Here is a 24,597-nt window from a genome sequence, read left to right as displayed (position 1 = left end):
GGGAGGAGTGGTCTGTTGGCTGTAACATGCAATATTATTTTGCAAGCTCACGCAAAATATTGCACTTCACAACAGACTCGTATAGCCAGTGAAATGTTAAAGAGCGGTCCAGCCAAGGTTAAATCAGCTGTTAATCTTTTCAAGTTTGAGATGGGGCAGTAAAGATGCACCGCTAATTTTAAGAGAGAGTTTGAATTATGTTAAAACATGAAATAAACTTCGCTGATTTTGAGTGATTTTGAATGAAGTTTATTAAAACATGAAATAAAATTGTTTTCAGGGAACAAACACTATGCAAATGTTGCATAGTCGTGAATAATCCATAGTGTTTTGTAAATCACTTAAGGCCAAGCAAAAGTTGTGAGAGTCTCCTGGCTTATGTACACATTATTGAGATCTTCACATCGGCTACGTTGACTTGAAGGCCGAGTATTGTTTGATAATAAACCTCCTTTCTGGATAACCTTCTGTCATCGAAGCTGAAGAGGCTTTGAGGTCCTCATGGTCTGAATCATAGATGGCAAGGTTGTATGGTGTCAAAGGAAGGTTTCTTGAAAGGCGATGATGCTTCTGAAGTTTTTACAGAAAATGTTTAAGAAGCTTCGGACCAAAACGGTTTATTGGTGTTTACTTTGGTAATTCCTTATGTTTGTAGGGTAGTGAGAGAGGTGTAGGTAGTATACATGGGAGAATTGGCACTCGATTGATGGTGTAATTAAGGTATGCCTGTTTTTTTATGTTTTATAGAGAGAGAGAGAGGGGGGGGGGGTTGAGTGAAGGGATATCTGGAGACCTTTACCCCAGGACCAAAATGCCCTTTTAGGGCACCATGTACCTCCATTCGTATCTATATTTCATCTTGCTATCCACCCTCGTAATAATTATTTCATAGCGCAACTGCTTTGAGGTTTTCCTCTTGTTACACCTTTCAAACCTACCTACTCTCAATTTCCATTTCAGCGCTGAATGACTTCATAGGTCCTAGTGCTTGGCCTTTGGCCTAAACTATATATATTTCATTCCATTTTAGGGCACCAACATAATGGAAAAGCTTGTGATACTGCACGCCACTGGTCGACAACTTGAAAGACCACTGACGTCATTGAAAGTTACTGAGATGTGCAGCATGTGTGGATAACAAACGCGACTTTCTCTCTCTCTCTCTCTCTCTCTCTCTCTCTCTCTCTCTCTCTCTCTCTCTCTCTTCTTCTCTCTCTCCTCTTCTCTCTCTCTCTCTCTCTCTCAGATCTTGGACTAGATGCTTCGAGTTTATTGAGTGTCAGTCCTCTGAGCGTGTTTCTATTACATTTCTTCTTCCCGTTCGCATGTTTTCACCCCATTCATCATTCTCATCAACATTTGGGGGGTGAAGTACAGAGGAGTTCGGGTTAAAGTTAGGCTAGGCTGGATGTGGAGACATGAAGTTAGGGCGAGATGAAAACAGTCATTGGCATCTTAATTGTCAGCAAATATTTGAGCCTACTCCTGCACGATCCAGCGTTATAAAGTAGGTGAAGTTTTAAAGGCATTATTAATTTGATAATTTTTATACTAGTATAAACTGGATGGATGATTCTTGACATTTTTTATTTATGATTGCCTCGAGAGAGAGACCGTAATCATTGCCATATTCAGCCTCTGATTCCTTCTTCAGTAACATCTGAATATGTAATAGGCCTTAATGCTTGTTCCTTAATTGGATACCAGTTAAATACATAACTCAAATTAACATGGTGAAATATTTACAATGTTTTTTTTTTTTTTTTTTTTTTTTTTTTTTTGTTCACATGGTGGACTGATGTTACCTATCTCAGGCCAACCTAACACTCGCATCCTTTACCTAGCCTGAGCTCCGTAGGAGGAATAGTGCAGTCAGTATACCTCACGCTGTGCACTGAAGGCATTACTAAAGGTTCTTTGCAGCGTCCCTTCGGTCCCTAGCTGCAACCCCTTTTCATTCCCTTTACAGTACCTCCGTTCGGATTCCCTTTCTTCCATTGTACTTTCCACCCTTTTCTAACAATTATTTCATATTGCAACTGCGAGGTTTTCCTCCTGTTACATCATTAAGGCATTTTAACTCTCATTTTGCTTTGAGCGCTGAACGAACTCATAGGTCCCAGCGCTTATCATTTAGGCCGAAATTTTCAATTCAGTCAACGTAGCCTGAGGGTTTTGAACCCTGATGCAATACCGCTGCCAAGATGGCTCTCTCAAAATCATTTCAGTCACGGCTTTGGGCTACACGTCACCAATGAAGTTCCTTGCAGACTCTTAAGGCCCCCATACACTGAACGATTGTCTGAACGACTGTGAACGATTGTCGTTATCGACCCACACACATACTATTCATGCAGAATGAACGAGTTCCGCACCGATTTCAGTCTGAACAAAGATTTTGTTTCGAGAAGACATGGCATCATCTCTAGAAGAGACGCGCGCGATAGCGTGATATCGTCAGACAAACCCATACTTTGAACGATCTGTGTATGACAGACTTAAGTCGCAAGCCAGCAACCTGGTCCTGGTCGTGACAGATTCCCGCTGAGATCGTTCAGACACGAAGCTCCGCCCACTTTTGCATTCTGACAAGGCCATACACAATGTTTTTGCGAACGATACAGAGTGCAAATAATCGTTCAGTGTATGGGGGCATTTAGACCAGAAGTACACGAGTCACCCTGTTGGCGCCACAGAATGGCTCATGAACTCCTGGCTTAAGAGTCAGGCCTTCTGGTTGTTTGGTAAACTCTTGCTCCTCGGTCACAGACACCTTTGTGGCGTGGATTGCTCTGCCGATACTCATCAACTCACCCTCTTCCCGGAATAAGAACCTATGGAATATAGGGTTTAGGCCAAAGACCAAGTGCTGGAACCTACAAGGTTATTCAGTGCTGGAAGGGAAATTACCAGTAGGTTGGCTTGAAAGGTGGAACAGGATGAAAACCTTGCAGTTGAAATAATTGTTGAGAGGGTGGATGGCAAGATGCAAGAAAGATAATAGAAATGGAGGTACAGTACAAGGAATGAAAGGGGATGCAGCTATGGGCCGAAGGAATGCTGCTAAGAACGTTTAGTAATGCCTGCAGTGCACCCCGTGAGGTGCACTGAAGGCAATATCCTCCTACGGGGTATGAAACCGTGAGACGAAATTATTCCTATTTGAGCACCCATCCTCCCCTGTTCTGTCATTCCTTATCAGTTCATGCTCTCGTTCTCCGTTGTGTTTACAAACAGAATTTCTAGCTGGGTTATCACTGATTAGGATATCCGGTGCCTAAACTAGTAAACATCGAGCCTTTTCACAGCAGTGGCTGATCAGCGGCACGATTTCTAATCGAAAAATAAACCAAGGTTATTCATCATGAACAAGTGAATCTTAACCAGTCAATGGAACAAGGTGACCTCTGCACATGATGTTCATCTGAAAGAGCCCGATGTCCCCCTTGAATGGGCTTTCTTTGTATTCTAGAATAAATTGGTACTGTATTACATTGACGCTTTTCATGGTGGTGTTGTTAGGTCAAGAGGCGTTAAGGTATTGTGTTTTGGTGAAATTACTTTTTACTCGGTTTCCAACCAATGTTGCTGTCGGAACTTTTCGAAATTCGTAGATAAGTACATGATTTGAGGAGACACTGGATATCAAAGCAATTGTAACCAGCTTATCCAGAAGTAGAATAGGCCAATTTCTTATCAATAAACGGTAACCAATTCGTCCATAATTTGAACAGGTCAGTTTAGTTTTGATTGTGTTGGATATTGCATTATAAAGAAGTCGGGAGGAAGAGATTACTGTCGTTAACATTGTTGCCAGCAAAAATTGAGTTAAATACTGTACGGTAAATTATTATTGATTATTCTTGAATTTTAAAAAGATGCTTTTAACGAATCCCTTCAGTATAAACAATTTTTTAAGCCTCTCATGTTCAGTATAATTTATTTTAAAGAATACCTTGTTCATTATAATTTTTAAAATAATCCTTTGTTCATTATAAATTTTTTAAAGAATCCCTTGTTCATTATAAAGCTTTTTAAAGAATCCCTTGTTCATTATATTTTTTTTTAAAGAATCCCTTGTTCATTGTAATTTTTTTTTTAAAGAATCCCTTGTTCATTATAAATTTTTTAAAAGAATCCCTTGTTCATTATAATTTTTTTTAGAGAATCCCTTGTTCATTGTAATTTTTGTTAAAGAATCCCATGTTAATTATAAAATTGTTTTTAAAGAATCACTTGTTCATTATAATTTTTTTTAAAGAATCCCATGCTCAATATAAAATTGTTTATAGAAAATCCCTCGGTCAGTATAATTTTTTTTAAAGAAGCCCTTGTTCAATATATAAACAATGTTTAAAGAATCCGTTTGTTCAGTATGAAAAGCAAATTCTTCAGTTTTAAAGGGGTCTCGATGCAGTGGAATCAAATGTTAAAACTTAAGTTCACCACGTTTTTACACCTTAGCAGTAAACACCTCATGAGCATTTTGTCGGCCCTTTGAAAAGAATTGCGTCTCCCCGGCGGGGAATCGAACCCCGGCCTCCCGCGTGACAGGCGGGGATACTAACCACTATACTATCGAGGACAGGCGAAATCGAAAATGTTTTACATTTTCGTTTTTCTTAGGAATTTGATTGTGCCTCGTGTGAGTAGTTTATGGGTCATATAACGTCATTACACTGGGTTTAACTTGAAAGTACAATTTGAGTTGTATTGAACATTTAATTGACAAATTCATCCACATAGGGAAGAAGACTAACCCTTCCAAACGTTATATACATTGCTACCACGTAAATAAAAGTGATACGCATACACTGTAGTGGCAGTACTAAGGCAATGTCAGGTCAGCGCCCCTTCGGCAATCCCTTTCATTCCTTTAACTGTACCTCCATTCATATTCTCTTTTTTCCATCATACTTTCCACCTTCTCCTGACATTGATTCGTAGCGCAACTACGAGGTTTTCCTCTTGTTAGTAACCTTATTGTCAGTTTCCGTTTCAGCGCTGAATAACCTCACAAGTGCCAGCGCTTGGTCTTTGACCTAGATTTTATGTTTTATTTTAACATTTGAGTAAAGGTAGTGGTCATTTAGGTGATAATAATAGTGGAAATACCCAAAATTAAACAATAAGAATAGCAGTAATACACCCAGTGTACATAACAGCCGGGGAGCTGATGGAAGTGCTTTGTGTTTCTACGGGCTGCTCTCTGAGCAAGAGCCCGTGCTGGCATAAGGCCAGCTTAATCTAAAACAACAACTTCAAAGAGCAAGATAAATACGCATGAAATGTCCATTTTATATCTCACCATAAAGAAATATAGGTACGTCAAGATTTTGACAAAATGATGTAAGACCAGTTTCACATAAATACCATTAGAATTAAAATCGGTGTCACTGTCGAAAGTAACTGAAACTGGACTGAATTATTTACAATGCTTACAATACTACAATGACACAACTATTGTGCAGTTATATCAGTGACATACAATATTGTATCTACAACCTGAACAACATTTTTGAAAATCCCAGTCATGTTATTCTGTACATCTCTCAAAACATTCTTGTTTCCAAGACCAAGCTTAGGCTACTCTCTGAAACATATATTTTCTGTCCACTAAGTTCAGACTTTACATATTTGGCGAATGGAGTTGTTTATGTTATTTTAAAACCAATATCACTCTCCAAACTATATGAAAATACCAGATGATCACATTAGTGAGCAATGCTATTTACGGCTCTTTAGCAGTTGCGATCCAAATCTAGGAAAATCTAGAATGAATAATTTAGGTTGGTAATTTGTCAAAATTTAAAGGCATTTAAGCTTATTTGCATTTGTAAGCAGCGCAGTGAATAAGGTGTAGCAGTTTTCCATTAATTTTCGCTGCTATTATCACCCTGGAAATGTTTTCAAGGATGTTAAAACATACCTAGTTATACATTTCAAGCAGTCAATCATTAGCAGCTCGTCAATCCCCTCCAATATAATTGTACCTCCCCGACGGGGAATCGAACCCCGGCCTCCCGCGTGACAGGCGGGGATACTCACCACTATACTATCGAGGACTGATGGGAATGAAAATGTTTTGCTTAATTGTATTTCCTTGGAATTGAATTTAACCTCGTGAGAGGTAGTTTAATGGACGACACCTGTCTTGTTGCATGGAGTGTAACAGTACGATTATACAAAGCACCCTAGGGCTCAATACCAAAGTATATACCATATGAGATTTGAAAATATATCATTCACTTGTTCAGCCACGTATGATGAACACCCCCTAGATGCTGACCCCTTGGCGTGGGTAGGGGGCTTAGGGACCAACAGCTGGGCTCTGATGCCTGGTGGGGTTGTTTTCTCAGTGGTCCTTGGGGCCCAGCTGCTGATCCAACTAAATTAGTCAGAACTTTTCCTTCTTTCTGCAATTTTTCATTCTTACTACATCCTCCTCCTTCATGTAATATTTTTTATTAGCATTCCGGATTAATTATGTGGAATTTTCCACTTTTGTTAAATTTTACTGCTTAGGTGAGTCTGAGAAGGGATCGTGTTTTGGAAGGGGTTTGCATTCGAAGCTAATTGTGGGAGTTGTGGTGGTTGAGTCGCCACCTGATATGGTTTGGACCCAAGAGGTAGTGATGGGACCCTCCCATTGCTACCTTGAGGGCGGAACCATCTCCAAACATCAGCCCATCGGAATCCAGGGGGGGCTGGTGTTTGGGATGGGACTCTTGGCTTTTGTCCGGAAGCCCACCAATACGTTTGGAGTGGGGAGTCGGTCCCCATTAGTGGGGGCAGAACTCCCAGCAGGCAGATAGGCTTATACCTGGGCCACTGCAAGCGTATTGGTGCTATCCCGTAAGGGTAGGGTATGGGTGGAAACCAATTGGGAGTCGACTCTCACTTGTGCCATTGGTGGAGAATTTGAATACCTGACTGACCCACGATACCTCCTTGATATAACCAAGCAGTCTACAATTATATTTGAATCTATGGATATCGACCAATGTTTGCCCTCCCCTGGATCTGACGACTTAACGGCACTGGCGACAACTTCAGGCATGGACACGGATATGAGCTCGGCTATCACAAAGAACCATGCACCGAGACACCAGGGTGCTACTAAAACTGGTGGATTTGATATGAACAATAGAGTGCTTTATTGCACTAATGCAAGCCTTTCGTTAGACTACGAGTGCTTGCATAGTGTCGCAAGACAGTTTGGTAAGGTGGAGAGGATTAAGATATCTTCTAGAAAAAGACAAGCAGTCTTTTTCTGCATACATTAGATTTTCCTCTCCCAAGAAGCTAGTGAGGCACAAACGAATTTAAATGGCCACATTCTAAATGACTCTGTTTTAAGCACCAAGGTGTTTTCGGTGAGGAATTTGAATGATGAGCCATTCGATTTTGTTCCTAAGAATGAAGAATGTGGACCAGCAACATATATCAGGACGCTTCCTCCCCCTATATGGCATGTTGCCAGTTATAAAGAGGGAAGGAAAAATTTCATTAAAGCTGCAGAATGTATTGAGAACAAAGTGGGTTCTATTCCTATTGGTAATCTGAAACGATATGGAAAGAACTTACTCATAAAAGCAGGCAATGAGACGCAAGCTATTTTATTATCAAAGTTTAAACCCCCAGAAAGTGGAAATATTGAGGCTATAACATCGCACAGATTCTTTAACACGCTGAAAGGGGTAGTTTATTCAAGAGACTTGCATGTTTTTAATGAGGAGGAGATTCTCCTAAGGTGCCCTCCTTGTGTATCTCATGTAAAAAAATTGGGAGGGGATGCAGCTATGCTTTTAACTTTCTCCTCCAATTACTTGCCTGATACCATCAATGTTGGCCATGAGAGGATGCAAGTCAAAAAATATAAAAGAAACCCTAAACAATGTCGCAAATGTTTCGAATATGGCCACATTCAAGACTCATGTGGAAACAATAAGAGATGTTCTGTGTGCTCTGCTGAGCATGACAATTTGGACAAGTGCGAAGCAGCCCATTATTGTTTCCAGTGCAAGTGTGATCATTCTCCAAACAGTAGGACTTGCCTCAGATACAAGTTTGAGCAAGATGTGTTGGCAGTGGCTGATAATGAACATCTCAGCATCAGTGCAGCAAAGCGTGTGGTAATGGGGGCTAACAAGAGTGCCAACTCTACCTATGCTTCTGTAATAAAGTTGATGAAGAGCTCTAGCAATGAGAGGCCACCAGTAATAGAATATAACAGTAAGCATTGGAAACCTGTTTCTCCTTGCACAGGAAATAATAATCGGAAACTTATGTCAGCAAGTGCTTTGAAGCCCAATACTAAAAATTTTCTTCCAAAAGCATGGACAATTTATCCTCTCATGTTGATACAAATGTAACGGTTGCAAATTCAGCCCCTAAGCAAAGTTTGCAAACATCCACAAATAATATCATCATCAAGAAGCAACCAAAGGAGTGGTCCAAACTAGAGAGATCTAGCTCGGATCCATCAATTATCACAGTTACTAAGAAACATGATAAAACTAAAGCTGAGCCCACCAGGAAGCGTATAAGAAACACATCCCCGAATAATGAAAGTTTTATAATAAAAACTTCAAATGGGTACAGTGTTCTGGAAGAGGTCTCTCCGCCAAGGAAGATAGTTCCGAAAGCAGACCCAGTTCAAAGACATGCGAGTTCTCATCAGTCTTGCCGCCCCAAGACTAATAGCAGTAGTGATGCACCTAATCATAGTAAAATTTCTGAGCATCAGCCTCGAATTCAGAAAGCTGTTTGTCGGCAAAGAACCCTAATCTCTGATAAAGATGAAAAGGGATCAAGAAAACAATCTCTTATTAAGGAGAATTTTCCTCTCCACCCTACGATCAGTACTTCCCCTTCAAAGAGTGGGAAGTAGTACATTACCACCTTAACATTCACGTTCGATGTCCTTCAGTGGAACTGTAAGGGTCTCAGAGCCCGGACAGAAGACTTTAAAGTTTTAATGCATGAATTCAATCCAGGGATTGTATGCCTGCAGGAGACTATGTTAGGTAACTCTCCTTATAATCCTGGACTTGATTATGCTATTTTTAACTCTTTTCCCCCAATTGGTGATCGTGCCCATGGAGGTGCTGCAATTATTGTTAATAAATCTCTGCAGCACTCCACAATACAATTAAATACAACTCTACAAGCTGTGCTGTCTCAGTCATATTAGACAAAAGGATAACGGTTTGTTCATTATACCTCCCACCAGATCTTTCTTTTAACATTGGAGATATTCAGTCCTTGATTAACCAACTTCCTTTTTCTCTTATTAGGAGATTTTAAAGCCCACAACCCCCTTTGGGGAAATCGGTGTTTAGACAGCAAAGGGAAAATAATCGAGGACCTTATTGACACGAATGATGTCGCCCTATATAATAATGGGTCAATGACCTTCCACAGCATTCATAATAATCATCTCTCTGCACTGGACCTTAGTATTTCCTCAACAAATATCCACCTTGACTTTAACTGGTCTGTTAATGAAGATTTGAATGGAAGTGATCATTACCCGATCCATCTGAAATATGTTGTAAATGCTCCATCTGAAACATTACCTAAGTGGAAGGTAGAAAATGCTGACTGGGACAAGTTCAGTAAAGGAGTCAATCTAGATAGGAAGTTTGAGTCATTTCATTCTCACCTGGATGCCTATGACTACTTCATTGAATCCACTCTGAAGAGTGCTGAGGGCTCGATTCCCAAGACAAAAGGTAAACCTCGTAGACCTGCAGTTCCCTGGTGGAATAAGACATGTGGTATTCTGAGGAATGTCACTAGGAAGTGCTACCGACGATACAAAACTAGTGGCTCCCCTCAGTCTAAATTAATCTATAATCGTGCGTTAGCCAAGCAGTGGCGCTTTTACAAGAAAGCCAAAAGAGAAAGTTGGCTTTACTATATCAATGGAATAAATTCCAAAACTCCATTGAGAGTGGTGTGGCGCAAAATCAGGAAACTAAGTGGAAAATTTGTTGCGTCACCATTACCCTCATTAAAGGTCAATAACACTCTGATCACAGAGCCCACTGAAGTTGCCAATGAGCTGGGAAAACACTTTTCTCAAGTTTCTAGCCCTGACAATTATTCTCTAGAATTTCAAGAATTCGGAATGGCCGGAAATGACTCTGAAATTTGAATCTGGAAAATCTGAACCATACAATCACAAATTTTCCTTAAGAGAATTTCGGGAGGCACTCTCTTCAACTGAATCAACAGCTCCAGGGGGTGATTCAGTTTTATATGAAATGCTTAAACACACCTCCCAGATGATGCCAAAAAGTATCTACTCAAGATTATAAACAAAATATGGGAAACTGGAATTTTACCCAAGGACTGGAAAATATCCATAATTGTTCCCATAAAAAAGCCTAATAAAGACGCTTCCCAAGCCACCAGCTATAGACCAATAGCTCTTACCAGCTGTGTGTGTAAGCTGATGGAAAAAATGATAAACACCAGATTAGTTTGGCACTTGGAAGCAAAAGGACTAATATCTCCATTTCAATTTGGTTTCAGGAAAAATCGTTCCACCCTTGATCCCTTGCTGAGGCTGACCAATCAAATATCCAGCAAGGATTTGCCAAACGATGTCAGACTATTGGCGTATTTTTCGACCTTGAGAAAACATATGACACTACTTGGAGAATTGGCATCATAAAACAATTGCACAAGATGGGCATATGTGGAAGAATGATTAGATTTGTATATTCCTTTTTAACAGAGAGCTTCTTTAAGGTTAGAGTGGGCAACCACTCTCCCTCCCAACCTTTTGTGCAGGAGGAGGGTGTTCCACAAGGAAGCGTTTTTAAGCATAACACTTTTTTCAGTGGCAATAAACAGTATAGTCCAACAAATATCATCACCTGTTAAATGCTCACTTTTTGTTGATGACCTTGCAATATACTGCACAGGATATGATGCCTTGTCAGTATGTAAACATCTGCAAAGGTCTGTTAATGCCATTACAAAGTGGGCTGATGAGATGGTTTAAATTCTCCTCCTCTAAAACAGTTTCTGTAAGATTTACTAGGTGCCAGCGTGTGGAAGAGGTTCCCACACTCAGTTTAAAAGGATCTATCATTCCTTATGAAAATGAAGTGAAATTTTTGGGAATGACTATTGACCAGAAATTGACATGGGCCAGCCACATAAACTCCTTAAAGATTAAGGTTAAACAATCTCTGAATATTTTAAAGGTTGTTTCTGGATTTAGTTGGGGAGCTGATAAAAAATCCCTGCTGAGACTATATGACTCGTTGTGTAGGTCCAAGCTAGACTATGGCTGTCAGATTTATTCCTCAGCTTGTCAAACCAGGCTGAAGGAACTAGATGTTGTCACAATATGGGGCTGAGAATATGCTCAGGGTTTTTTAGAACTTCGCCTGTTGAAAGCATATATGTTGATACTAACCAACTTCCCCTTGATTTGAGAAGGCAAGAACTAGGATTAAGGTACATGGCTAGAATTAAAAGTGCTCCCAAAATCCCTCTTTCCAGGTGCTGAGGGAAGCAGACTCACGGGTCTTTTCTGGTATAAGAGCCTCTAGACCATTCCAAGTTAGACTAAATGAAGATGTTAGGGGTAATAATCTTAAATCCCAAAAAGTCATGGAAGTAAAACATCCTGTGTATCCTCCATGGCTTATTCCAGAAGCATCTGTGTGCAAAAAAGCATTTAACAAAAAAGACTGTCCTGAGGAAGAGATTAGGGGAAAATTCTTGGAGCACGAAACTGTCCATACTAATGTGACAAAAATATATACGGATCAAAGTCAGGTAGTGGTGTTGGCTGTGCAGTTATCCTTGGTGATACAGCATATACAGCTAAACTACCTGACTTTGCATCCATATTCACAGCAGAATTAACAGCCATAGTCTCTGCCTTGGATATAGTTGTTCAAAGTAGCGACACTAATTTTGTCATTTACTCTGATTCGAAAAGCACTTTAGAAGCTATTAAAAAATTCAATAGCTTCCATCCGTTAGTTCAAAAAGTTCAGGAATCGCTCCTCCATTTGTATTATTTGCGTAAATCTGTCTCTTTCTGTTGGGTCCCTTCACATGTGGGGATTTGCGGAAACGAGATGGCAGATAGGGAAGCGAAAGCTGCTAGTGTCTCCTCAGAAACAGCCTTTAGTAAAGTGCCTCATACAGATCTAAAAGGTCCTTTTAGGTCTTATATTTTAAGCAAATGGCAAGAAAGATGGACTACTCATCTTGCCAATAATAGAAAGTACAGAAATATTAGAAATAATATATTGCCGTGGCCTTCGTCTTTCCAGTCTGATAGGCGAACAGAAATAGTTTTAAGCAGACTGAGGATTGGGCACACTTATTTGACCCATCAGTTTATTTTAGAAGGGGGCAGCCTCCCAGAGTGTGCTTGCGGTGGCGAGATGCTAACAGTGGAGCACATTCTGGTTGCTTGCCCCAGATATTTTAACCAGAGAGAGATATATCTTAGGGGTAAATCCCTTTGTGATATTTTGGGAGATGAAGCAGATATTTCTGCTCTCATCTCCTTTTTAAAGTCTATAAATATTTTTAATAACATTTAATTATTTTTTAGCTATCACATCATAGATATATATATTTATTTATTAAGCATTTTCTTCATTTATTTCTTCATTAATTCATTCATTTCTCATATGGTAATTTATATATGAACCATTTTCTTCATACACTTATTAACTCATTCATAATGTAATTTATTTAATCTCCATTACTGCGCTGAATGGCTTCTTTGGCCCCAGTGCCTGGGCTTTTGCCCTAAAACTCATACATCCATCCATCCGTATGATGAACAGGCTATTATGAGATGCATCCCCTCGAACCTTAATAATAGTAATCAGAGTAATACACATATCATGGCATTAGTAACAGTTATAACTGTAATTATAATTATACTGGAAATGAACATACAACCTGTATGAATAGTTGTAATACCCCTATACTTGACAGCCAGGAAGTTGATGGAATATTCCTGTTTCAAAGACCAAGATTATGCATGAAATGCCCGTTTATATCAAAATGAGGTAGTACATGCTGGTCAAGATTTTGGCAAAATGATGTAAGACAAATTCACAAATATTATTGGAATTAAAATCAGTGTCAGTGCCAAGGCTAAATGAAACAGTACCTAATTATTTACGATGCTAAAGCAGTTGGATCATTTGATGGCACACCTCTTGTACACGTATATCAACGATATGCTATATTTTATCTGCAACAACTTGAACAGCTGTCTTGAAAATGTCAGCCATATTATTTTTCACATAACTCAGAATATGTTCTTTGTTACCAAGAGCAGGATTACCCACAGAAACATGTTTTCTAGGCACAAAGTTAAGACTGTACATATTGTAGGTAGATAAAGATTACAAGAATGAAGTTTTTGATATTTTTAAAACCAGCATCACAATCCAAACTTTCCGAAAATTTCAGATAGTCACATGAATTAACAAAGCTATTTAATATTCTTTAGTAATTGAAATCCAAATCTTGAAAAGTATAGGATGATTAATTTAAGTTGGTAATGTTGGATGAAGTTTGGTTGAAATGTAAACAGTTATAAACAATTTAATTTTCAGTAAAATTTGAACATATCACAGTACGATCCAAGAATGAATTAAAATTTGTCAAACTTTAAGGGTTCAAAACTTATTTTCATTGGGGTCCATTGCAGTTTGACTTAGTTTTAACGTGGCTAATTAAAACGTCTCCATGTACAGTACACGCTTCAAGTAGACAGTTCATAAGCAATTCATCAGGCCCCTCTAATATAATTGAACCTCCCCGACGGGGAATCGAACCCCGGCCTCCCGCGTGACAGGCGGGGATACTCACCACTATACTATCGAGGACTGGTAAGGAATGAAAATGTGTTGCTTGGTTGTATTTCATTGGAATTTAACCTCATGTGAGGCCAGTAATGGACTACACCTATCTTGTTGTAGTATAATATGTTAGTACAGAGCACCCAAAAGGGTTGAGTGTCGTAATGGAAAAAATCTCCTGTCATTAGGATTGGACTCAATAATAAAGTATATGCCATTTGAGGTGTAGTGAACATATCATTCACTTGTTCAACCACGTAGGATAAATAGACTAATTCTTATACGAGATACACGCGCTCGAACTTGAATAATAGTAATCAGAGTAATACACATATATATGGCTGTAGTAATAATGCATTGGCCTTACCGTAGATAACGATATATTAATAATAAGAATACTGAAAATGAACATAAATGTATAAAAGAACGTAGTATGAATAGTTGTAATACACCTCATACATGACGAGATTACACATGGAGTATAGGTAGGTCAAGATTTTGGGAAAATAATGTAAGACCAGTTCATATATTGGTAATTCAAACCAATGTCAGTATTGAAATTAACCGAAAATCAATTATATTGCTTGAACAATGCTAACCAATTGGGTGAGCTGAAGGCACATCTCTTGTGCATGCATATCAATTATAGACAATATTCTATCAACAGCAGCCTAAGCAGTTTTCCTGATAAGTTCACCCATTTTAGTGTCAACAGTGGAGGAGGGGACGCACTCGCTTATCATGGTAGCCCGAGTTCGCTGCCGCCAATGTGGAACCAGAGGAATTTATTTGTGGTGATTAGAAATTCATTTCTCGATATAATGTGGTTCTGATCCCACAATAAGCAGTAGGTCCCGTTGCTAAATAACTAGTTGATTCTTTGCCACGTAAATAAAGATCCAATCTTTCGAGCCAGCCCTAGGAGAGTTATTAATCAGCCCTAGAAGAGTTATTAATCAGATCCTTGCGTTTAAAACTATTGTTTCTATCATGACTGTCTGAAAATTGAAGATAGCTACATCTAAATTAACGAGGTTATTTACCAGTGTTCAGCAATTGCGATCCAAATCATGTCGAGTCAGAATAGGTAGGTTAATTTAGGTTTGATTATGTTAAATTAAAATTATCACAATTGTCAGCATATTAATTTTCAACAAAATTTCAACTTATTTACTGTGTATGCATACAATAACCACAATGCCCTCCAAAAATGAATGAAGATTTGTGTAACTTTGAAGGCATTTTGAGTTTGTTAATTCGTATGTCAACGCTGTAGGAGTTTTGACTGAGTTCTGACGTGGCAGCATCGAGAGATATATATGACACTCACTGCCATATTAATTCTAAAACTAGGTTATTCGGTTGTTGTGGAAACTTCATTTGTAGCGTCAATCCCCGCCAATATAACACGGTTGCATTAAGAAGTTCATGGTTAGCTCGTCAATCCCCATAGATATAATACGGTTGCAGTAGAAAGTTCATGGTTAGCTCGTCAATCCCCATAGATATAATATGGTTGCAGTAGAAAGTTCATGGTTAGCTCGTCAATCCCCATAAATATAATACGGTTGCAGTAGCAAGTTCATGGGTAGCTCGTCAATCCCCATAAATATAATATGACTGCAGTAGAAAGTTCATGAGTAGCTCATCAATCCCCCATTAATATAATACGGTTGCAGTAGAAAGTTCATTGTTAGCTCGTCAATCCCCATAAATATAATACGGTTGCAGTAGAAAGTTCATTGGGAGTTCGTCAAATCCCCATCAATATAATACGTTGCAGTAGAAAGATCATAGGTAGCTCGTCAGTACATAGTAAATGCGATTGCAGTAGAAAGTTCATTGGTAGCTTTGCAGTATCCATCAATATAATTGTACCTCCCCGACGGGGAATCGAACCCCGGCTCCCGCGTGACAGGCGGGGATACTCACCACTATACTATCGAGGACTGGTAAGGAATGAAAATGTGTTGCTTGGTTGCATTTCATTGGAATTTAACCTCATTTGAGGCCAGTAATGGACTACACCTACCTTGTTGTAGCATAATATGTTAGTACAGAACACCCAAAAGGGTCGAGTGTCGTAATGGAAAAAAACTCCTGTCATTAGGATTGGACTCAATAATAAAGTATATGCCATATGAGGTGTAGTGAACATATCATTCACTTGTTCAACCACATAGGATAAATAGACTAATCCTTATACGAAATACATGCGCTCGAACTTGAATAATAGTAATCAGAGTAATATACATATAGTACATGGCTGTAGTAATAATGCAGTGATCTTACCGTAGATAATGATATATTGACAAGAATTATACTGGAAATGAACATACATGTCTAAAAGCACACAGTATGAATAGTTGTAATATACCTCATACATGACGAGATTACATATGGAGTATAGGTAGGTCAAGATTTTGGGAAAATAATGTAAGACCAGTTCATATATTGGTAATTCAAACCAATGTTAGTATTGAAATTAACGGAAAATCAATTATATTGCTTGAACAATGCTAACCAATTGGGTTAGTTGATGGCACATCTCTTGTGCATGCATATCAATTATAGACAATATTCTATCAACAGCGGCCTAAGCAGTTTTCCTGATAAGTTCACCCATTTTAGTGTCAACAGTGGAGGAGGGGACGCACTCGCTTATCATGGTAGCCCGAGTTCGCTGCCGCCAATGTGGAACCAGAGGAATTTATTTCTGGTGATCAGAAATTCATTTCTCGATATAATGTGGTTCTGATCCCACAATAAGCAGTAGGTCCCGTTGCTAAATAACTAGTTGATTCTTTCCCACGTAAATAAAGATCTAATCCTTCGGGCCAGCCCTAGGAGAGTTATTAAACAGATCAGTGGTCTGATTGAACTAAGATATACTTACTCCTTGAAACTTCTGTCATCTCTGATTTGGGTTAGGACTTTCAACAGTTCAGATAGGACAAGTTTTGGGCGAAATGGAGGAAGGATAGTTCAATTGCGATCCAAATCATGCCGAGTCAGATTAGGTAGGTTAATTTAGGTTTGATTATGTTAAGTTAAAATGAACACAGTTGTCAGCATATTCATTTTCAACAAAATTTCAACTTATTTACCGTATATGCATACAATAATCACAAAAAATGAATGAAGATTTGTGTAAATTTGAAGGCATTATTAGTTTGTTAATTCGTATGTCAACGCTGTAGGAGTTTTGACTGAGTTCTGACGTGGCAGCATCGAGAGATATATATGACACTCACTGCCATATTAATTCTAAAACTAGGTTATTCGGTTGTTGTTGAAAGTTCATGGGTAGCTCGTCAATCCCCATAAATGTAATATGGTTGCAGTAGAAAGTTCATGGGTAGGTCGTCGATCCCCATAAATATAATACAGTTGCAGTAGAAAGTTCATTGGTAGCGTCAATCCCCGCCAATATAATACGGTTGCATTAGGAAGTTCATGGGTAGCTCATCAAGATAATACGGTTGCAGTAGAAAGTTCATGGTTAGCTCGTCGATCCCCATTAATATAATATGGTTGCAATGGAAAGTTCATGGTTAGCTCGTCAATCCCCATAAATATTACATGGTTGCAGTAGAAAGTTCATGGTTAGCTCTTCGATCCCCATTAATATAATACGGTTGCAGTAGAAAGTTCATGGGTAGCTCATCAATCCCCATAAATATAATATGACTGCAGTAGAATGTTCATGGGTAGCTCGTCAATCGCCATCAATATAATATGTTGCAGTAGAAAGATCATAGGTAGCTCGTCAGTACGTAGTAAATGCGATTGCAGTAGAAAGTTCATTGGTAGCTTGGCAGTACCCATCAATATAATTGTACCTCCCCGACGGGGAATCGAACCCCGGCCTCCCGCGTGACAGGCGGGGATACTCACCACTATACTATCGAGGACTGGTAAGGTATGGTACTGTGCTGCTTGGTTGCATTTCATTGGAATTTAACCTCATGTGAGGCCAGTAATGGATTACACCTATCATGTTGTATGGGGTGTTGCATAATATGGTAATACAAAGCACCCAAGAGGGTTGAGTGTCGTAATGGAAAAAACTCCTGTCATTAGCATTGGACTCATTAATAAAGTATATACCATATTAGATGTGATTTAATGGCATTCATTTGTTCAGCCATGTAGGATAAATAGAGCAATCCTTATACGAGATATACGCGCTCGAACTTGAATAATAGTGATCAGAGTAATACACATGTTCATGGCTGTAGTAATAATGCATTGGCCTTTCCGTAGAAATAATATACAAGAATGATACTGGAAATGAACATACAACATGTCTAAAATCACACAGTATGAATAATTGTTATACACCTCATACATGACGAGATTACACATGGAGTATAGGTAGGTCAAGATTTTGGGAAAATAATGTAAGACCAGTTCATATATTGGTAATTCAAACCAATGTCAGTATTGAAATTAACCGAAAATCAATTATATTGCTTGAACAATGCTAACCAATTGGGTTAGTTGATGGCACATCTCTTGTGCATGCATATCAATTATAGACAATATTCTATCAACAGCAGCCCAAATAGTTTTCCTGAAAAGGTCACCCATTTTAGTGTCAACATAATTAAAAAGAGCGTAAAAACACCATGAAAACAAACAAACAAACAAAAAGAGCAAGATTACTTATTGTTCCTCATTGGATGAGTGGACGTACTCGCCTATCATGGTAGCCCGAGTTTGCTGCCTCCAATGTGGAACCAGAGGAATTTATTTCTGATGATTAGAAATTCATTTCTCGATATAATGTGGTTCTGATCCCACAATAAGCAGTAGGTCCCGTTGCTAAATAACCAGTTGATTCTTTCCCACGTAAATAAAGATCCAATCTTTCAAGCCAGCCCTAGGAGAGATATTAAACAGATCAGTGGTCTGATTGAACTAAGATATTCTTACTCGTTGAAACTTCTGTCATCTCTGATTTGGGTTAGGACTTTCCACAGTTCAGATAGGACAAGATTTGAGCGAAATGGAGGAAGGATAGTTCATATTACGTTTAAAACTATCATGACTGTCTGAAAATTCAAGATAGCTACATCTAAATTAACGAGGTTGTTTACCAATGTTCAGTAATTGCGATCCAAATCATGCCGAGTCAGAATAGGTAGGTTAATTTAGGTTTGATTATGTTAAATTAAAATGATCACAGTTGTCAGCATATTCATTTTCAACAAAATTTCAACTTATTTACTGTATATCCATACAATAACCACAATGCCCTCCAAAAATGAATGAAGATTTGTGTAACTTTGAAGGCATTTTGAGTTTGTTAATTCGTATGTCAACGCTGTAGGAGTTTTGACTGAGTTCTGACGTGGCAGCATCGAGAGATATATATGACACTCACTGCCATATTAATTCTAAAACTAGGTTATTCGGTTGTTGTGGAAAGTTCATGGGTAGCTCGTCAATCCCCATTAATATAATACGGTTGCATTAGGAAGTTCATGGGTAGCTCGTCGGTCCCCATTAATATATGGTTGCAATAGAAAGTTCATGGTTAGCTTGTCAATCCCCATAAATATATGGATGGTTGCAGGTCGAAAGTCATGGTTAGCTCGTCAATCCCCTCATAAATATAATACGGTTGCAGTAGAAAGTTCATGGTTAGCTCGTCAATCCCCATAAATATAATACGGTTGCAGTCGAAAGTTCATGGTTAGCTCGTCAATCCCCATAAATATAATACGGTTGCAGTCGAAAGTTCATGGTTAGCTCGGCAATCCCCATAAATATAATACGGTTGCAGTGTAAAGTTCATGGTTAGCTCGTCAATCCCCATAAATATAATACGGTTGCAGTATAAAGTTCATGGGTAGCTCGTTAATCCCCATAAATATAATATGGTTGCAGTCGAAAGTTCATGGTTAGCTCGTCAATCCCCATAAATATAATACGGTTGCAGTATAAAGTTCTTGAGTAGCTCATCAATCCCCCATTAATATAATACGGTTGCAGTAGAAAGTTCATGGGTAGCTCGTCAATCCCCATAAATATAATATGACTGCAGTAGAAAGTTCATGAGTAGCTCATCAATCCCCCATTAATATAATACGGTTGCAGTAGAAAGTTCATAGAGAGTTCGTCAAATCCCCATCAATATAATACGTTGCAGTAGAAAGATCATAGGTAGCTCGTCAGTATATAGTAAATGCGATTGCAGTAGAAAGTTCATTGGTAGCTTTGCAGTATCCATCAATATAATTGTACCTCCCCGACGGGGAATCGAACCCCGGCCTCCCGCGTGACAGGCGGGGATACTCACCACTATACTATCGAGGACTGGTAAGGAATGAAAATGTGTTGCTTGGTTGTATTTCATTGGAATTTAACCTCATTTGAGGCCAGTAATGGACTACACCTACCTTGTTGTAGCATAATATGTTAGTAAAGAACACCCAAAAGGGTCGAGTGTCGTAATGGAAAAAAACTCCTGTCATTAGGATTGGACTCAATAATAAAGTATATGCCATATGAGGTGTAGTGAACATATCATTCACTTGTTCAACCACGTAGGATAAATAGACTAATCCTTATACGAAATACATGCGCTCGAACTTGAATAATAGTAATCAGAGTAATATACATATAGTACATGGCTGTAGTAATAATGCAGTGATCTTACCGTAGATAATGATATATTGACAAGAATTATACTGGAAATGAACATACATGTCTAAAAGCACACAGTATGAATAGTTGTAATATACCTTATACATGATGAGATTACACATGGAGTATAGGTAGGTCAAGATTTTGGGAAAATAATATAAGACCAGTTCACATATTGGTCATTCAAACCAATGTTAGTATTGAAATTAACGGAAAATCAATTATATTGCTTGAACAATGCTAACCAATTGGGTTAGTTGATGGCACATCTCTTGTGCATGCATATCAGTTATAGACAATATTCTATCAACAGCGGCCTAAGCAGTTTTCCTGATAAGTTCACCCATTTTAGTGTCAACAGTGGATGAGGGGACGCACTCGCTTATCATGGTAGCCCGAGTTAGCTGCCTCCAATGTGGAACCAGAGGAATTTATTTCTGGTGATCAGAAATTAATTTCTCGATATAATGTGGTTCTGATCCCACAATAAGCAGTAAGTCCCGTTGCTAAGTAACCAGTTGATTCCTTGCCACGTAAATAAAGATCCAATCCTTCGAGCCAGCCCTAGGAGAGTTATTAAACAGATCAGTGGTCTGATTGAACTAAGATATACTTATCCTTGAAACTTCTGTCATCTCTAATTTGCGTTAGGATTTTCCACAGTTCAGATAGGATAAGATTTGGGCGAAATGGAGGAAGGACAGTTCATATTACGTTTAAAACTATTGTTTCTATCATGGCTTTCTGAAAATTGAAAATAGCTACATCTAAATTAACGAGGTTATTTACCATTGTTCAGCAATTGCGATCCAAATCATGCCGAGTCAGAATAGGTAGGTTAATTTAGGTTTGATTATGTTAAATTAAAATGATCACAGTTGTCAGCATATTAATTTTCAACAAAATTTCAACTTATTTACTGTATATGCATACAATAAGCACAATGCCATCCAAAAATGAATGAAGATTTGTGTAAATTTGAAGGCATTTTGAGTTTGTTAATTCGTATGTCAACGCTGTAGGAGTTTTGACTGAGTTCTGACGTGGCAGCATCGAGAGATATATATGACACTCACTGCCATATTAATTCTAAAACTAGGTTATTCGGTTGTTGTGGAAAGTTCATGGGTAGCTCGTCAATCCCCATTAATATAATACGGTTACAGTAGAAAGTTCATTGGTAGCGTCAATCCCCGCCAATATAATACAGTTGCATTGGGAAGTTCATGGGTAGCTCGTCAATCCGCATAAATATAATATGACTGCAGTAGAAGCTTCATGGGTAGCTCATCAATCCCCCATTAATATAATACGGTTGCAGTGGAAAGTTCATGAGTAGCTCGTCAATCCCCATCAATGTAATAAGGTTGCAGTAGAAAGTTCATGGGATGTTCGTCAAATCCCCATCAATATAATACGTTGCAGTAGAAAGATCATAGGTAGCTCGTCAGTACATAGTAAATGCGATTGCAGTAGCAAGTTCATTGGTAGCTTTGCAGTATCCATCAATATAATTGTACCTCCCCGACGGGGAATCGAACCCCGGCCTCCCGCGTGACAGGCGGGGATACTCACCACTATACTATCGAGGACTGGTAAGGAATGGTAATGTGTTGCTTGGTTGCATTTCATTGGAATTTAACCTCATGTGAGGCCAGTAATGGACCACACCTATCTTGTTGTATGGGGTGTTGCATAATATGGTAATACAAAGCACCCAAAAGGGTTGAGTGTCCTAATGGAAAAAACTCTTGTCATTAGGATTGGACTCATTAATAAAGTATATACCATATGAGATGTGATTTAATGGCATTCATTTGCTAACCATGTAGGATAAATAGACTAATCGTTATACGAGATACATGCGCTCGAACTTGAATAATAGTGATCAGAGTAATACACATGTAGATGGCTGTAGTAATAGTAATGCATTGGCCTTTCCGTAGAAATGATATACTGACAAGAATGATACTGGAAATGAACATACAACATGTCTAAAAGCACACAGTATGAATAATTGTTATACACCTCATACATTACGAGATTACACATGGAGTAAAGGTAGGTCAAGATTTTAGGAAAATAATATAAGACCAGTTCATATATTGGTAATTCAAACCAATGTCAGTATTAAAATTAACCGAAAATCAATTATATTGCTTGAACAATGCTAACCAATTGAGTTAGTTGATGGCACATCTCTTGTGCATGCATATCAATTATAGACAATATTCTATCAACAGTAGCCCAAATAGTTTTCCTGAAAAGGTCACCCATTTTAGTGTCAACATAACTAAGAAGAGCATAAAAACACCATAAAAACAAACAAACAAACAAAAAGAGCAAGATTACTTATTGTTCCTCATTGGATGAGTGAACTCACTCGCTTATCATGGTAGCCCGAGTTCGCTGCCGCCAATGTGGAACCAGAGGAGTTTATTTCTGGTGATTAGAAATTCATTTCTCGATATAATGTGGTTCTGATCCTACAATAAGCATTAGGTCCCGTTGCTAAGTAACCAGTTGATTCCTAGCCACGTAAATAAAGATCTAATTCTTCGGGCCAGCCCTAGGAGAGTTATTTATCAGATCAGTGGTTTGATTGAACTAAGATATACTTACTCCTTGAAACATCTGTCATCTCTAATTTGCGTTAGGACTTTCCACAGTTCAGATAGGATAAGATTTGGGCGAAATGGAGGAAGGATGGTTCATATTACGTTTAAAACTACTGTTTCTATCATGACTGTCTGAAAATTGAAGATAGCTACATCTAAATTAACGAGGTTATTTACCAATGTTCAGCAATTGCGATCCAAATCATGCCGAGTCAGAATAGGTAGGTTAATTTAGATTTGATTATGTTAAGTTGAAATGAACACAGTTGTCAGCATATTCATTTTCAACAAAATTTCAACTTATGTTTACTGTATATGCATGCAATAACCACAATGCCCTCCAAAAATGAATGAAGATTTGTGTAAATTTGAAGGCATTTTGAGTTTGTTAATTCGTATGTCAACGCTGTAGGAGTTTTGACTGAGTTCTGACGTGGCAGCACCGAGAGATATATATGACACTCAGTGCCATATTAATTCTAAAACTAGGTTATTCGGTTGTTGTGGAAAGTTCATGGGTAGCTCGTCAATCCCCATTAATATAATACGGTTACAGTAGAAAGTTCATTGGTAGTGTCAATCCCCGCCAATATAATACGGTTGCATTAGGAAGTTCATGGGTAGCTTGTCAATCCCCATAAATATAATATGCCTGCAGTAGAAGGTTCATGGGTAGCTCATTAATTCCCCACTAATATAATATGGTTGCAGTAGAAAGTTCATGAGTAGCTCGTCAATCCCCATCAATGTAATAAAGTTGCAGTAGAAAGTTCATGGGGTGTTCGTCAAATCCCCATCAATATAATAAGTTGCAGTAGAAAGATCATAGGTAGCTCGTCAGTACATAGTAAATTCGATTGCAGTAGAAAGTTCATTGGTAGCTTTGCAGTGCCCATCAATATAATTGTACCTCCCCGACGGGGAATCGAACCCCGGCCTCCCGCGTGACAGGCGGGGATACTCACCACTATACTATCGAGGACTGGTAAGGAATGGTAATGTGTTGCTTGGTTGTATTTCATTGGAATTTAACCTCATGTGAGGCCAGTAATGGACTACACCTATCTTGTTGTAGCATATGTTAGTACATAACACCTAAAAGGGTTAAGTGTCGTAATGGAAAAAACTCCTGTCATTAGGATTGGACTCAATAATAAAGTATATGCCATATGAGGTGTAGTGAACATATCATTCACTTGTTCAACCACGTAGGATAAATAGACTAATCCTTATACGAAATACACGCGCTCGAACTTGAATAATAGTAATCAGAGTAATACACATATACATGGCTGTAGTAATAATGCATTGGCCTTACCGTAGATAATGATATATTAATAATAATACTGAAAATGAACATAAATGTATAAAAGAACATAGTATAAATAGTTGTAATACACCTCATACATGACGAGATTACACATGGAGTATAGGTAGGTCAAGATTTTGGGAAAATAACATAA

The 24,597-nt window shown here is 38.5% G+C and overlaps 1 protein-coding gene and 2 non-coding genes across 4 annotated transcripts in view; all 3 read right to left on the bottom strand.

The window, feature by feature from the left end:
- The window catches only part of LOC135222697 (mucin-2-like), a 140,945-nt gene that overhangs the window by 52,431 nt on the left and 63,917 nt on the right, over positions 1-24,597 (bottom strand). The window lies entirely within an intron of this gene.
- Positions 5,994-6,065, bottom strand: Trnad-guc (transfer RNA aspartic acid (anticodon GUC)). Its single transcript has one exon. It is a non-coding gene; the product is annotated as a tRNA-Asp (tRNA).
- Positions 13,818-13,889, bottom strand: Trnad-guc (transfer RNA aspartic acid (anticodon GUC)). Its single transcript has one exon. It is a non-coding gene; the product is annotated as a tRNA-Asp (tRNA).

The sequence above is a fragment of the Macrobrachium nipponense genome, chromosome 8, assembly GCF_015104395.2.
Source record: "Macrobrachium nipponense isolate FS-2020 chromosome 8, ASM1510439v2, whole genome shotgun sequence".
Lineage (NCBI taxonomy): Eukaryota > Metazoa > Arthropoda > Malacostraca > Decapoda > Palaemonidae > Macrobrachium > Macrobrachium nipponense.
The sequence above is the reverse complement of the archived record's forward strand: the minus strand, read 5'-3'. Positions and strand labels throughout refer to the sequence as shown.